Raw genomic sequence first — 17,171 nt, forward strand, 5'->3', positions numbered from 1 at the left:
TCTGCATCTTCCAACTCCTTAACCGTAGAGCAACTCAACAACCTTGTTCTCGAGGTACATTCTAATTTCTTTTTGCTATGTATGTGTGATATGTGTGTGTGCGTGCGTATGTGTGTGATATGTATTTGTTATTTCTCATTCAGGCTGTTCCAAAGAAAAAGGGCCGTTATGTTGGATTGGCTCGTTCGACCGGAGGGGCTTCTTCTTCTTCTTCAGCTCACTATCCACTCGTTGATGAGCTTATGGAGCAGATTAAGACCAAGGATACGGAGATTGAGTTCCTGAAGCAAGACAATGCTGAAATCCGGGTTGAGCTGCAGCAAAACCGAATGACTATGGAGGAAAACAATGTTCTCACCCAGACCTTGTTGCAGAAGTTTGGGACCCGATTCGGTGAAGACTTTTAGTTGTTTTTTAATTTTCAAAAACTTTTTATTACTTTTTATAACTTTAATGTATAATAATGTTGAATTTATATATCTATAATGTTTTTAAGAAATTATCAATTTTTTCATGAAATTAAATTAAGAATTATAAAAATTATTTCTTTAATTAAAAAAGGAATACCGACGGATAGAGTTATCCGTCGGAATTTCTACATTTTTCCGACGACTAAGATCCATCGGTATATTCATGATATTCCGACGGAATAAAGTCGTCGGTTCTATTTTCAATTACCGACGGAATCTTTTCGTCGGCATTTTCTGAATATTCCGATGAACACCCTTTGTCGGTATTTTTTGAAATTCCGACGAATTCTCGTCGTCGGTATTCTCTATAAATACCGACGGATACGCATCGTCGGAAATTTTAGATAAAAACCGACGGAATACTTTCGTCGGTATTTACCGACAAATTTCCGACGAATATCTGTATACCGACGAGATGATACCGACGGACATTTTTCGTCGGTATTCCATCGGTATGCGGTTTTCCCGACGAGATTATGCCGGATTTGTCCATCGGTATCGCGCAGTTTTCTTGTAGTGTGGTCGGAACTCGAGCTGTCTGATTGCTGAGATCGGGAACGCGAGCTGTCAACGTGCTGATCGGGTCGCGAGCTGTCTGAGATCGTCTTGTTTGTGAGCTGAGGTTGAACAAGCCGAGATCGTCTGAGCTAGGATCAGGAACGCTTTGAGCTGAAGCTGATCAGTAACAGATTGCAAACAAGGATCGGGAAGTAAGGTTTCGCGATCGGGATTAGGATGGTTTGCCGATAAGGATGTTCGCCGAATAGGGTTAGGGTTTTAGGCGGTTTGTTTTAGCTTAGGGATTTAGATTCTATCGTGCTGATAACGTGTTGTGAAACTAGAAAATATAATCTATGTTTCTGTATTATTCATAAACATAAGGAGTCCTTTATATATAGGGAATTACACCGTCATAGAATAATGGAAAGACTAAAGAAAGGAAATACAAATATGGAAAGAGTACAAATCATAATCTAATAAGGAAAAGACAAGATGATTTATGAACCGATTTATCTCTCTCTCTCTAGCATTGGGCCGGTTATGGACATCCACTTTATAACAATATCATGCTTTTGTACTGAATGTAATAAGAGATGCTATAACTATTGATTATTTTGATCATTAATAAAATCAAAATTTCGTGGAAAAAAAAATTAAGGACTTGGATGGGGAAATGGATTAATAGAAACAGTTATGGCCCTTTCCTAGACTGTTGAATGGGGGCACGCTGATATGAGGGTATCACACACTAGTAGAGGCATAATCGTGGACAATGCAATCATGTTGGTTTTTGGGTTATAACGTTATTCTCAGTACTAGTTACATATAAATATAATCTAAAGGTTCAACACTACAACTATACTATTAGATGCTGGAAATGTATAGTATATTCACTTCGGTTAAATTTTCACAAAGGTAATGATCATGAAGAAAATGTCCTGACACTTTGGCTAGCAGTGTGGTTACATCTCAATCTCAATGGAGCATGTCCCACTGTAGTCCATCTTTTCTTGAATTCCTTGTTAAACGTAAAAGGGAGTATACTCAATCTCAATTCTTCACAGCACAGAAAATGTGCTGATACTTTGGCTAGCAATGCCGTTAAATCTCAACCTCAATGGAATCATGTGTTGAAGTCCTTGTAAACCCAAGGGCCTATACAAATAACAGCCACCAAACTTTTGGTCATATAACATGGCAATAAAAATTTTCGGAGTTGATACTACAACAACGCTTTTAGTAATCCAAAACTCTTTTCCATCTATCAAAAAATGAAATGTAGAGATGACTCCATAAAAGGGATCCTCCAGCTGAGGCCAAGACCAAATCAAAGCCTCCTTCCCCTTCTTCCACCCTTTCTGCGAGTACTGCAGGTTGGGATTGGAGTTACATCCTCATGAGCTCAAAAACAAAAACAATGTTAGAGATTTGTTCACATTCTAAGATGCAATAAGCAAAAACATTTGAGATGAAAAAATTGCTTTTTTTTTACCAATGCGACCAACTTTCATTCCAGAACGGGCATGGGCTCTTAGTGCAGACTGAGCATCAGGACCAGGGGTATTGGTCTTGTTACCACTCCTGTCCAAAAAACGACTACAATTACAGAAACGGTTTAATACTAAGCTTGGTAATGCATGTTCTCTCTTGCCTCCTTAGTCCTTACCTTGCATCTCTGAGCTACATCTTGTGCAGCATAAGGTGAGGACTCATCTCTATCGGCTTTCACTTATAAGTTAAAAGACAACAACAACTTATAAGTCAACACTACTGCATCGAACGATGCTCTATTTAGAAATGCTTTAAAGTTGTCATAGTGTGAAGAAACTAAAAGCAATTCATCTCAGAGAACTAGGTACTAGATATAGTTCAGCAATATGTTATTTTGGTCGGAAATTAAAACAAAAATGACAGAACAAGGTTGGTTACTGACAATGAAAGTGTCGTTGGATGAAGCAAAGATGTGAACAACACCAAACACTTGCTCTCCATCACGAACAGCAGGACCAAGAGTCACAGTCTCTTCCTTTGGCTCTCTCGTCTTTCTCCTCGACTACAACATTTGCACCAAAACTTGCATTACACGTTTTGAAATTATCTTTAAAAACTTGACTGATTCCACACTACAACACAGTATCAGAGATTCTACCTTCCAAATAACACTAAAACTATGATAAGATTATCGTGTAATTAATTCTCTATCTTAACGATCTGCAATCACTGAATCCAAGAAAAAAAAAAGGCAACAAGCTTTGGACAAAGCTTACTACCATTGGTCACGAAAAGGACGAAGGGAGGATGAAGAGAACCTAGGGTTTCTTTTTGCTTAGCTAGCGACCAAGAGTTAACTTTAATAGTCCGTTAAGTTTAAGAGTAGTAGTTTTATGGCCCCACAGGATAACTCAAGGCCAATATGTTACCATTATAAAGCATGGACTCGTCGTTGTTTTAGTATCTAAAAACCTTAGGGATGAATCGTTGGAGATAATTTGCTTTTTAACATTATTCTATCATGAGGAGCACATAAGTAATAACTAGTTACGATTGAATTTGCTATTTTGGAGAAGAAGAGAGATAAACCGTAACACCATGATTAACCTGAGTTCTTACGGTGAGGTTCTTAGCTTCGGTTAAGAACCGTTTCTTAACTTTTAACTAAGAAAAAAGTAAGAACCGACTCTTAAATAAGAGATATAAGAGCTGGTTCTTACCGTTAAAAAAAAAGATCAAATCATGAGTTAAGAACTTCAAATTAAGAATCCGGATTAATCATGTTCCAATGATGGATGAGAGCTATAGATTTATTCTCGGAGTTCTTCGAAGGCAAGGGTTTGAAGGGATCTCGAACTCGTGAAGCATGAGGCGACCAGAGTCGGTCGTTCAAGGAAACGAATCAAAAGGTTCAGCTGACACAATACCATATTAAATAGCTACAGTTGAAAAATTAAATAAAAGTTGACAGCTGTGGGATTTGAACCCACGCCCTTTCGGACCAGAGCCTAAATCTGGCGCCTTAGACCACTCGGCCAAACTGTCAGGTGGTTCTAGACTTACGAGTGTAAATAAGTACGGAAACTAGATTGGCTGTTGGTCGGTGTTTTTATTTTATTTTTTGATAGAAACTTTAATCGGCGTTTTTTTTTTGTCAACTACCCATATGGTTAAAACGGTTGATAGGAATGTCACTCGAAAAGTATATAACTCTATTAGATCATATCTGATTTACATGAAAAAACCTACATTTCTCATCCTAGTTTCTTTTGCTAGTCAATTTGCACAAACATTTCTGCTCATGGAATATGAATCAACTCACACTTTTTTTTTAAATGTTGAATTTTATACATTCTTTGTTTAATAAAAAGTATCACTTTTCACATATATTAAAAAAATGATTTAAATGCATTTATGTTTTTTACTAATTACACATATTTAATCATTACTAGTATTTAAAAATTATTTGTAAAATCAATTATGCAGTCTGCAATTAATATTAAGTTGAAATTAAATATAAATTATATTAAAATATTAAAATGACACTTTTTGTGTAACAAACAAAATGTCAAAATAACAGTTATTGTAGAAAATATAGTTTATTGTGTGTAATTCCTAAAATTTTGAATTCAACAGAAAAGCAATTAATATAGATATCCAAGGTGTCATCTCATCTTAAACTCCTCCACATAAGTCCAACTCTACCAATATGCAAACTTCATATTGCATATTAATTTGCTAAGAACATTTCTAAAAGTACACTCTATAATTTCAAAAATGAAGATTTTATTCTACAAAACAAAATACAAATTTGAAGTTTTGAGAAGTGAAATTTCAGATATAGAGTGTTACTATTCAAAACTTTCAATATGAAATTTCATAATTTTATTTACATTTTGGTTCTTACAATTACACATTATATTTATGATTCTTAAATATTTCATAACAAATGCACTAATTGGTCATAAATATTTCATAACAACAATATTACAAAACAAACTTAACAAATGCACTAATTGGTCATATATGAGTGTATTACGAAATAATTTTATGGATTTAAATTAATTATGGAAAATATAAAACCATAGTATAAAGCATAAATATCTTTGAAGTTAAATTTGAAATTTTTGATTTTGGAGAAAAACACATTTGAATTTCAAATATAAAATTTTGCAAACTTCAAACTAGAGTGTCTTTTTTAAGATGGTCTAATGCCTATATCATAGCAAAAATAAACATTCTTTGTAAGTAAAACAGATTATTGAGTAAAGGGAATCAAAGATCACTTTGACGAAGAAGAGGTGAATGGTGAATCTAGGATAAGCGATGACTTTAATTGGAAAGGGATAATGTTGTAACATATTTATTTAAGTTTCTGTATAAAAAGGCATTAAATACTCTAAAGGGAGTGTTTAGACAGTGGTATAAGGAATTCTCAAACCAGAACAAGACAATTATAGACATCGATCCTCTTAAAGGGTCAATGAAACGATCTAATATGTTTTTGGTGTTTTGGAACATTAACAACCAACCAATCTTGAAATGAACAAAACATGTTTTTGATTTGGATTTCATAAACCATTCGTTTCTACAACCAATGAGTTCAAAGAATAAAAGATATTAGTTTACATTGCAAGTAGATATACAAATATAACTTTATTATTATTTACTCAGGCGGCTTAATTTCGCTTTTGTAATCAAACTCGGATCTTCTTAGAGCATGTGCATTGAAGGTTCAATGCCCAGGTTCACACTATTCCCCAAAACAATTTTTTTTTTATAATATTCTTATTTTTATGAACTCACTCCTTGCAGGTTAGCTGGGATGAACTCGGTTCATCACTGTAACGCGGACTCCACGCTAGGCCTGGGCGTTCGGGTCTTCGGGTCGGGTTCGGACCGGTTCTTTTCGGATCTGGGTCTTTACGGGTCCTAAATATTTAGACCCACTAGGTACTTAGAAATTTTCAATTCGGGTTCGGGTCGGTTCTGCTCGGATCCGGGTCGGTTTGGGTCTATAATTAAAATACCCATAAAAACCCGTAATTTTTCGGATCCATATAGGGTCCCGGTCGGGTTCGGGTATTTAGGATATTAAAAGGACATGATATACTCAATTCCATCAACTTTAGTTGAATATTTGTCATATATATCTAAAATTTTACAAAACAACTTAAATGAAACTATTAATAAATAAAATAAAGTATTTTAAAACTCTAAATTTTACATTTTAAAGCTTTATATTACTTTAAAAATGTTAAAAAATAATAACAAATTTTTGTTAACAAAAGATATTTCAACTAAATCATAAAATAATATATATAAAATAGAACACAAAATATCATAGTTTTAGATATACATGTTTTTAAGTTGGGTACAAATCGGTTCTTATCGGGTCGGATCTATTCGGGTCGGTTCTTTTCGGGTCCGGGTCTATTCGGGTCGGTTCTTTTTCGGTTCTGGTTCTTTCGGGTAAAAAAAAATTAGACCCAAAAGGTACTTTTAAATTTTCGCTCCGGTTTCGGGTCGGATATTTTTGGGCCGGTTCCGGTTCGGGTCTTCGGGTCCAGGTTAAAATGCTCAGGCCTACCCCATACCACATGGCGGCCCGCGAATGGTCCGCTTATTTTTTTATTTTTTTATTTTAGAAAAAATCAAAAGAAAAAATAATAAAAAATAATAAAAAATTAAAGTTATGATCCCCTCAAGGTTCATTGACGCAGATGCTCTATTAGTTTATTTGACCAGTAACGATTTATTTGAATCGCTTGAAACATAACAAATCAAGAAAAAATTGGTTGCCGGAAACAAAGTGAAAGAAATAAGTTATTCTTCACTCTTCAAATTCGTAATGAATTAAGGAATATGGAAGTAAGATAACAAGTAAAAAGTATCATAGTTTCAAAGCTTCTCTTAATTTTCATTGAATACCTTCACATGGGATATAAGTAACTGATGAAAGTATTGGATATTACCGAATGGTGGTATATGATATGCCATTTACTATCTAATTTTTATTTTTGTTGAAGTTAGTTCTTCACTATTTTAACTCCTCCAATTTTTTCGTTATGATTTGATGATGTAAGTCACATAAGGCATGCAAGTCACATAAGGCTTGAAAGCAGAGGCATACAGATGCTTTACGATACGCGGTCACGTGCCCCTGCTGTTTTCTATTTCTTATGAATATAATTCAAATAAATTTGGTCAAATATCTTTAGTTTTAGAGAAAACAAAAAAGAAATACCGATTCTATATTGTTTTTGAATTTTTTTTTTTTTTTAAACAGGAGGTTCAGTGGCGACCCGTAATCCGCACGTGGTTTCCGATTGCCAACCATCTAATCCCCCTGGCCCAGAACCAGCCGGCACTAATACCCATTACCCAAGGACCCAACACCAACGCCGCGTTAACTTTAAACTTGGGAAGGGCGTAAAGCATTCTGTGGCCACAAGGGATATTCGAACTCGGATCCGTATTGGTGGAAGTAACTACCTCAAGACCACTAGCCCACCACCCCGTGGTTTGTTTTTGAAAATCTTCGTATTGTATTGTGCCTCTCTACCTAAGAAATATTTATACACCCGACTCTGCTTAAAATATATTTTTCATCTTATATTTTCATGTCCTGAAAACATAATTAACTATTTTATAAACATAATTAACATAACACATATCATTCATAATAGCATGGAGTTTTGAATAAGTGAAAATAACAGTTTAAGAAAAATACGATCAATACGTTAAATGATAGTTTTTAGTGTTTTTAATTTTGTTTAATGATAAAATTTTGTGCTATAATTTTGTGCTATATTGATAGCTCTAATACGTTAAATGATAGTTTTTAGTCTTTTTAATTTTACTAGAGTCTTTGTCCGCGCTACGCACAGAAAAGTGTGTTGATAGTTAATTTTCCGATTATAAGTTTCAATGTTTTTGTTTGTAATGGGAGCATTGTATTTTCCAAAATGATGGAAAAATGGGTGGATATCAAGTTTATGCAATTGTTTAAAAACCAAAAGAGTAGCTTAAGTAATCATAAGTAATGTAAAAAGGAGATCAAGTCTTTTGAAAAACATAAGCTGCGATGTGGAACATAAGACAGAAATAGCCTAAAATTGGTAAAATTTAAATTAGTTAACTTAAATTATAGTATATACCAAACTATGGTTATTTATATAAAAAAGATACATACTGGCATAGCTGGGTAGAGATTCTGTGTAAGTCCTTATTTGATTGTACCATCGTTTGGTTAATATGTTGGACATTGTAAATCTGTGAATAGAATAATTTATCAGAAGACTTTTGAAAAATTGTGGAAGTGAAAAGTTCTAATTTTAATTAAAAATATCTTTATTATGTTTAGGTCTGCTTCAAGCCGGTCATGGGCACAAGCAGTAGAAGTAGTGGCTTCCGGCTGTCGATTAATATGTAATATGTCGACCATAAATTTTTCAAAATGTGTTTTTACTCTAGTGGTAGAATAGCTCTTGTATATGTTCTTGAACCAGGGTTCGAAAACCGGACACGATGCGGTTTATATATTTTAAATTTATTATTTTTATTTTTGTTTGAGATTATTTTTATAATTTTCTATTAAATAACTTTCATCATTTTTTTTTTATTTCAAGGTTTAAAGTTATACAATAGATTTATATTCTTTAAATTTGTTACTTTATATTTTTATTATTATGTGTATTCTTTTGTTTGGGATTATTTTTATAAATTTTTATTAAATGATTTTCATATTTTTTCTAGGTTTAGAGAGTTATACAATAGCTATACAATTCTAAAAACAGAAAATGGGTAGCATTACTAACATTCCAAATGCGAATATTACTCTGACGTGATTTTTTCATCCAAGTCGTTAATTTTCATTGACTGCATATTATATTATTTTTTATTTTTTGGTAATTCTTATTTAAAATTTTGAGTAATATTGATGGATTTATTAAAGTAAAATCTTATTATTGGTGTTTAGGCTATAACTAATTTTCTACATTGTTTTTAATTAGTTATTGAACTATATTAGATATGGTTAAGTAATATTTTTTCCTAGTCATTATATATATTAGGACTAATATTTGTTACCAACATAATTTTCTTTCCACTTTTTAGTGGCAAATAATTTTATGAAAGTATTTGTTTCTCATCCTATATAGTCTGCCGCACAAATATGGACCTACAATAAAATATATTTATTAAATTTCATTTTCGGTTGCATATTTTTCTATTGTATATTTAAATACAGTAGAAAATCTATAAATTAATAATCGATAAATTAATAAACACTATAATATTTTTTGTTCTCAAATTGAATCGATTTAAAATACGACATAAACTGATAAAATAAACAAAAGTTTTGAATTTTTTTTTTTGTAAATATATAGTTCATTAAAATCATAAATTAATTATTTATATACATAATATTTATATAAATATAATAAAACATTGTATTATTTGTTTTATATTCACAATGTAATTCATCTTTACTTTTCTTAACACTTCAATATATTTTGATAATATTTAATAAAATTTAATCTAAACTACATTTAAATTCTATAAAGGAGAAATTTTACTTATACCACTTTTAAAACATATTTTATATACATCAAAGAAATTTAATTAATGCATATATGGTAAAATCAATGTTTTTAATTTATACAAAACACATCTTGTAAAACAGAAAATCTAAAATGAAATTTATACAAAATTAGTAACTCTATAAATTAATAAAATACCATAATCTCAACATCATTAATTTGTAGAATTTTTACTGTATAAGCCTATCTCTATCTTCATTTATTCCTTACATGATGTGTGTTTTACCTTTTATATGTTTTCAATCGTTTTTTATATGGTTAATAATACTCAACTTTTTGTTATTGTTGTATTTTTTTCTATTTATGTGTTTTGTTTTCTCTGGTCTTTACTTATGTTTTGTTAGATACGTGTTTAGCTTATGTTGTGTCAGCTTATCCCTTCAGTTTTGTAACTTCGTAGTTTCTTGTTGTGATATAATTTTGATATGTTTTTTTCTTTAAAAAAAGTTTATCTCTTCCTAATGCAGTATGTTCCACATCTTCTTTAAAGTTCAAGTAATAGAAAAAATAGTAAGAAAAAATATCAGTGTGACTGAGTTGGATCTTGCAAGAAACAATTATAAAAGAAAAATACATGAATATCAGTGAACATTCCAATTAAAGCTGAGCCAATGAAGTTTTTAAATTGCAACAACCTATAGTCACAGTTAAAAATAAATCATACAAAAAGAAATCATTCATATGAACACTTCTTTCACCAACAACAAAGATTGACATATTTATACAAATATTTTAGTCTATGCCAGTTTGATAAAAAAGGAATGTCCTGTTTTCCGTTCACATAAGTTACACGCCAATTAACTTAAATTCATCCCTCCATACCCATAATTACCCTCATATAGGCACAGAATACCGCATACCTAAACTGTAAAACTCAGCCACAGATTAGACGTGAGTTAAGAAAAAGTTAAAACAACATATCACTGACGGTAACATATGTCACCGCGCGTAGCCACTTCCTAGATGTATACACATAACTTGGCACTAAGCCTGTGGTGTGCATGCATAAACAATGCAACACTGAGGGGCGGACATGTTTTAGAAAATATAAAACAGGAGCAATTAATATCCAGTGAGAACCAGTACCTTAGAAATGAGGATTTAGCACAGCTGGTATCCCTGACTATAGAGACATTGATGTCTTCACCAAGGTTGATTCCTTCATGAATGGTCTCATGCACATCTTCAAGGAAGAGTATAAGTTCATGACATCAATGGTAAAAATACCCATTTGTATCATTTCTTTAGGGTAAGTGCTTTCACTGGGGTTTATTGAGCTTCCTATAAGTATTACCGACAGAACTTAAAACAACAACAATTTTTTTTGTTTCAGAGGTCAGACAATGAAGCACAATCAACACTCACCAGAAAATATCAAGGTATGCCTCAGGCAAAATAGGAGGGCCGTTATCAATTGGCTTTCTTGAGCAGTTAAAAATGCGCCCAAGCATGTCATGTCATAGATGTGTTTTCAGTACCTGAAATCGTACAATGAAAAGAAAAGATTAAACAGAACATTATAAGCAATCATTGGTTCTAAGAAAAGCTTAAAAGAAGAGACTTTCATAGTAAATACCTCTCCAGGGAATTGAACGGTGCCAATTTCAGATGTTCCTTCAAAAACATGAAACCAAGAGAAAATAAGTTATTGAGGACATCAAACCTGTACAGCCAATTGCATTGGTGTAGTGTCAAATTCAATCTAGAATACCTGAACAGTTTCTCGCCATCAACCTCCACGACCTGACCACGTCTCGTAGATCCATCACCTAAGCAATATTAACAATCTGCTGGTACTTTGGACCCTGCAGGTACACTATAAACATTTAAATAGCAAAGATATAATTCAGTATATCAATGGAAAATCTTCTCGTTATCAATGTGTATACCTTCACTTTTTCAACGATGATCAAGGGTCCCACAACACTGAGACCTTTATGTACTATACATTTAAAAGATATTCAAATCAGTCTCTTACAAAGATGATATGTATACAAAAAATTTCCTAGACAAAACAAAATCGAGTTGTTGAAAGAGAGATTACTTCTTCAAGGAACAGTAACAAAAGAAAATAGACAAAAGGATTGCAAAAATCTAACCTTGTAAGTGTTCTAAGCCTCAGCGTCATCAATGTTGTCACTATGACCAATAAAGAGCTCAGCAGTATTCTGATTTCGAATATATGAACGTTCCAAAACAGCAGCACATGCTTGGCGGAGAGCTACAGCCTCTTTCTATAAGAGTTGGTCATATTTCCTCCCCTTTGGAAACCGTACTTGTTTTTCTCTACCAGCGAGATTAAATCATTGAAAGTATTGATGATATTAGAGAGTAGAAACGACGAAAAAAATTGCTTATATTTATCTCAACCTTAACTCTAGAGTCTGCCGAAGATCAATCATGATTGTATAACACACAGATTCCTTTCTTTCTTGGAGATTCACAAAAGAAGGAAAAAAACAGTTCTGTTTTTGTAAATTTACCCTTGATAGAGATGAATTATGGATCAAGAATGAAAAGACAATTCTGTTTTCTGTATTTGTCAGCGCCATTCATATCAACAAAACCTAAAGAGCTCCGTATGTAATGTCGATTAGGTGAAGCGAATAGCTATTGATGAATCTGAAAATTTGAAGCGGTTTGGTTCTCGTAACATCAAACCCACTGATTAAAAAAACAAAAGGTAAAATAAGGAGGACAAACTTTTCATTAATCAAGAGCATGACCACCGTCTGCAGAGAACAACCGGACTTCAAATCTGACAGCAGGAGAGGAGATGAGAGGTCAACATTGTTGCAAGTTAATTGAATGGAAGAGATTTGATCACAGCATCCTCATTATTTATAGTGTAGATATCTCTAAATTTTTTTTTAGGTAGAAAAAGAGGAAATTAAATGTAACATAGAGGAAGGGGTTGGTATAGAAATTAATGGAGAAGCTTAATTACAATCGTTTCATGTTCGGACTTTTCATGTTGCGGCCACTCGTTATGTTCGTGGTCTCTAACAAACGGTGGAACTCAAGGTTTAGGCCCATTTTTACTCTGCGATTTAAAAAATAAACAACAAAAGCCCAAACCATATCAATTCGTAATGACATGGACTAAACCTGCAATCTGATTGGCTGGAATTTCCCATCCAACGTGGACAGGCTAAAAACACTTAGTATTCGGCTTTTTAGTATTGTTTGATTTTTTACCCTTCTTAAAACAACATATTCACTAACCAATAAAAAGGAAAACATATTTCCAGATTTGATATTTTTATAACCATGTGAGGCAAATTGAAAAAAAAAAAGAGGCCTTTTTCAAATCAACCCATTTTGGGCTTCAAAATTAAAACAATTTGATTGTCTTCTTACTTATGAAGCATTTATTTTTGGTCAAGAACTTATGAAGCATTTGATACGTTCCAAAGTTAATAATAGCTGTATTTTCCCGACTCTCCCCTTCCTCTGAGTTCTCTCTGAAGTTTGATGGTGTGAATTTGAGACACAGAAGACAAAAAAATCTTCAATGACTTTGATAATTAATTAATTGTTTTTCTAACACTAATTAAATGATTATAAATATAGAAGTTAGCATTGTCTAAATATACGTTTGAATTTTTTAAAAGTGTGATATTTTATATCAAAATCATTAATACTAGGCATGGTCATTCGGACAACCGGTTCGGATCCGGGTCGGATTTTTTTGGATTTTGGATATTTCAGAACTAGAGAAAATGGTACCGTTCGGATAACTTTAAATTTCAGTTCAGATACGGTTCGGTACCTGTCGGATCTGGTTTGGATCCGGTTACATCCCGAAGTAACCAAAAAATTAAAGTATTCGGTCCGGTTCTTTATATATAACAAACCATTTAACCCAATAGAACCGAACATAATCCAAAAGAACCGAAGATATTCTAAATATCCGAAAAACATAAACAAGATAACCAAAATTACAATATAATAACATAACATAATCATTTAATATAATCAAACCAAAGTTTAATCTCCAAAATGAAAACAAGCATTAACTAGTGTTAGTAGATTACTAGGGTTATCTTAACTAAGGTTTAATTCGGATCTTTCGGATACCCGTACGGATCCCGGTTATAACCCGTATCCGATCCGGTACCCGACCAAATTTTAAACATTATCCAACCAGATATTTTCCTATATCCGAATCTGATCCAAAACCCGATTTTTCGGCTGAGAGTTTATGTCGATCTTCCTTGGCTTCAATCAATGCATGCAATATCTAGCCAGCTCTGATTTTTATTATCCCTACCTTTCAGATTCGCTTTTTTTAATCTGGTTTCTATTAGAAGGATTTGCGTGTCGACTCCAAGTTCTCTTTGCTCATCGAGGGAGGTTGAATCCGGGGTTGATTGGGTGCGCTCCTTGTCTTGTATCATAAGATCTTAGCGAGATCTAATCATGTGTATTGCTTCAACTTTGTGTTTCCAGTTAGTCTCCTCCGACATCATCTTTCCCGGCTAAGGCGTAAGAACTTAAAGAAGTTCTATTTTGGTGGTGTATGGAGCTTTAGTTATTTTATTCATCTTGGATTTTCACTATGGGAGGTATAACAAACCAGATTGCTAGGTTTGTGATGGCTTCTTTGATTTGGTTCTTTCAAAGGAGCTTGTTTGATGTCCATGCAAGTTGTTCTACGTATTTCTGGATTTAATTGATCTATTTTTGGCTGTACTAGACTACTAGTTATGTGTTTGTTGTTTTAGACTAGTTGTTTGTTTCCACTACAAGAAATATGCGCATTCTTAGCACGGAAAATATGTTATGGTAGAGATTTCATAGCGAATTCGTAAATGTTATGTCATCGGCAGCCATCTTAGATACCCCTCCTACGATAACATTATAAAAACATTACAAAATATGCAGATAAGATAGCAATGCTTGAATGCTATTATTAACTTATCTATTGCACTACTTTTTTGTTACAAATTGATTATGATTCATATATTCATGTTATGATAAGTATTTTTACAATAAACCAAAAATAATTATAATTAAAATAAAATAAATGAAAATTAAACTTAAAATTGTTCTATAAATAAAATAAAATAAATATTATTTATAAATTAAAATTGGTTTACAAATAAATTCTGGTTTACAAAACTAAACCAGAAATTTTTTAAAAAAAGTCAAACCACTACGATTTCCCTAACTAGATTTACACTAAACCAAATCTAAAATAAAAAAACCTAAACTTAAAAAAAAAGACTCAGCCGCCTCCTCCCTCCACCATCTCCTGCCGCCGTTAGCTTCCAACTTCGACACCACCACCACGAGCTTCCTCTCCCATCTCTGGACCCTAGGTTCTTCAGATCCGGCGTTGCTGGGCTCGCTCTAGCTCCACCATCTCATGAAGCCTTCGACATCCACGGCAAGCTCGAGACCCTGACGACGGCGAGCTCGAGACCCTGACGACGGCTAGCTCGAGCCCATGACGACGGCGACGATGCTCAGACTGTTGGAGATGGGCTTAGCACAGGCCCATTAAAAGCTAAGCCCAAAATCAGGTCCAGCCCGTTAAACAACAATTGATGATTTCACTAAAAGACAAAACGTACGTCACTATAAATAGAAGACATCAGACTCATTAAAAGGACGGTCAGAAACGTACAGAAAGTACATAAAAGGAGAACATCGCCTCTTCATCACATACAAAGTCTTGGACGACCTCGACCACTAGGCGAACTCGGCCCAGACGACCTCAAACCAGTAAATAGAAAGATACTTGTTTAGAAGAACTGTTTAGACGAGCATCTTTAGTTCTTGTAATTGTCCGAGCTTATTTATTCTTGACTATTAATACGAAAATCTCCACCCCTTTATATCATTTATAAATATTACATCACCGACCAGATATGGACACAACAATTGGCGCCCACCGTGGGGCAGGGGATTCTTCTTCACCTCAAGACAGCTCGGCAGTCACAGAACCCACAGCGCAACCAGACGCCCCGATTTCTGCAACCACCGACCATCCTGGAATAACGAGCGCACAACTAGCTGCAATGACAATCTCGGACCATCTAGCCAACACCTCGATGCTAGTGGCGACGACCTCGGGCAAACCATCAATGGTGGCAACCTCGGACCATCTAGCCAACACCTCGATGCTAGTGGCGACGACCTCGGGCAAACCATCAATGGTGGCAACCTCGGACCATCTAGCCAACACCTCGATGCTAGTGGCGACGACCTCGGGCAAACCATCAATGGTGGCAACCTCGGACCATCTAGCCAACACCTCGATGCTAGTGGCGACGACCTCGGGCAAACCATCAATGGTGGCAACCTCGGACCATCTAGCCAACACCTCGACACTAGTATCGATGACCTCAGACAAACCATCAATGGTGGCAACCTCGGATCATCCAGCCAACACCTCGACGTTAGTGGTGACGACCTTGACCCAACCATCAATGTTGACAACCTCGGCCCTTCCAGCCAACAACACAGCGTCTATGGTGGCGACCTCGGCTCTACCAGCAGCAGTTACGACCTCACATCATCTAGCCGGCACCACGTCTGTCATACCGACGACCTCGGGCGAACCATCAATGGTGGCAACCTCGGACCATCTAGCCAACACCTCGACACTAGTATCGATGACCTCAGACAAACCATCAATGGTGGCAACCTCGGATCATCCAGCCAACACCTCGACGTTAGTGGCGACGACCTCGACCCAACCATCAATGTTGACAACCTCGGCCCTTCCAGCCAACAACACAGCGTCTATGGTGGCGACCTCTGCCCTACCAGCAGCAGTTACGACCTCGCGTCATCTAGCCGGCACCACGTCTCTCATACCGACGACCTCGGGGGAACCATCAATGGTGGCAACCTCGGACTATCTAGCCAACACCTCGACGCTAGTGGCAACGACCTCGGGCGAACCATCAATGGTGGCAACCTCGGACCATCTAGCCAACACCTCGACACTAGTAGCGACGACCTCAGACAAACCATCAATGGTGGCAACCTCGGACCATCTAGCCAACACCTCGACGTTAGTGGCGACGGTCTCGACCCATCCATCAATGGTGACAACCTCGACCCTTCCAGCCAACAACACAACGTCTATGGTGGCGACCTCGGCCCTACCAGCAGCAGTGACGACCTCGTGTCATCCAGCCAGCACCACGTCTCTCATACCAACGACCTCAGTCCAACCAATAAATCTAGAGACTTACGCTCGGATCACAACTCCTGTGCAACCCACAAACAGGACAACACCTGTCGTAACCCCAGCTGCAACAAAACCACCTAACACAAGAACGATGTACTTTACTCAGCCAGACATCTCCATGATCTTTCAGACCCTTCTCGGAAGGATCGACGAGCTAGCTCGAGGAACGACCCGCTCGGATCACAACTCCTGTGCAACCCACAAACAGGACAACACCTGTCGTAACCCCAGCTGCAACAAAACCACCTAACACAAGAACGATGTACTTTACTCAGCCAGACATCTCCATGATCTTTCAGACCCTTCTCGGAAGGATCGACGAGCTAGCTCGAGGAACGACCTCTCGTTTGGACGACCTCGTGCATTCTCAGATTGCTTGCAACAACCGCATCAACGAAC

General features: G+C 35.5%; 1 long non-coding RNA gene, 1 other non-coding gene and 1 pseudogene across 2 annotated transcripts; all 3 read right to left on the reverse strand.

Moving 5' to 3' along the window:
* Positions 1–2,298: 2,298 nt before the first annotated feature.
* Positions 2,299–7,403, reverse strand: LOC106338685 (annotated as a pseudogene).
* On the reverse strand, positions 3,928–4,007 carry TRNAL-UAG. The gene has a single exon. It is a non-coding gene; the product is annotated as a tRNA-Leu (tRNA).
* A 2,943-nt stretch (positions 7,404–10,346) lies between the features above and the next one.
* On the reverse strand, positions 10,347–11,356 carry LOC106341479. Its single transcript, XR_001269656.1, has 4 exons — positions 11,277–11,356; positions 11,142–11,179; positions 10,931–11,043; positions 10,347–10,846 (listed from the first exon to the last, which is right to left on the reverse strand). It is a non-coding gene; the product is annotated as an uncharacterized LOC106341479 (long non-coding RNA).
* Between the last annotated feature and the right edge of the window lie 5,815 nt (positions 11,357–17,171).

Source organism: Brassica oleracea, chromosome C4 (genome assembly GCF_000695525.1).
Source record: "Brassica oleracea var. oleracea cultivar TO1000 chromosome C4, BOL, whole genome shotgun sequence".
In the NCBI taxonomy this organism is placed as follows: domain Eukaryota; kingdom Viridiplantae; phylum Streptophyta; class Magnoliopsida; order Brassicales; family Brassicaceae; genus Brassica; species Brassica oleracea.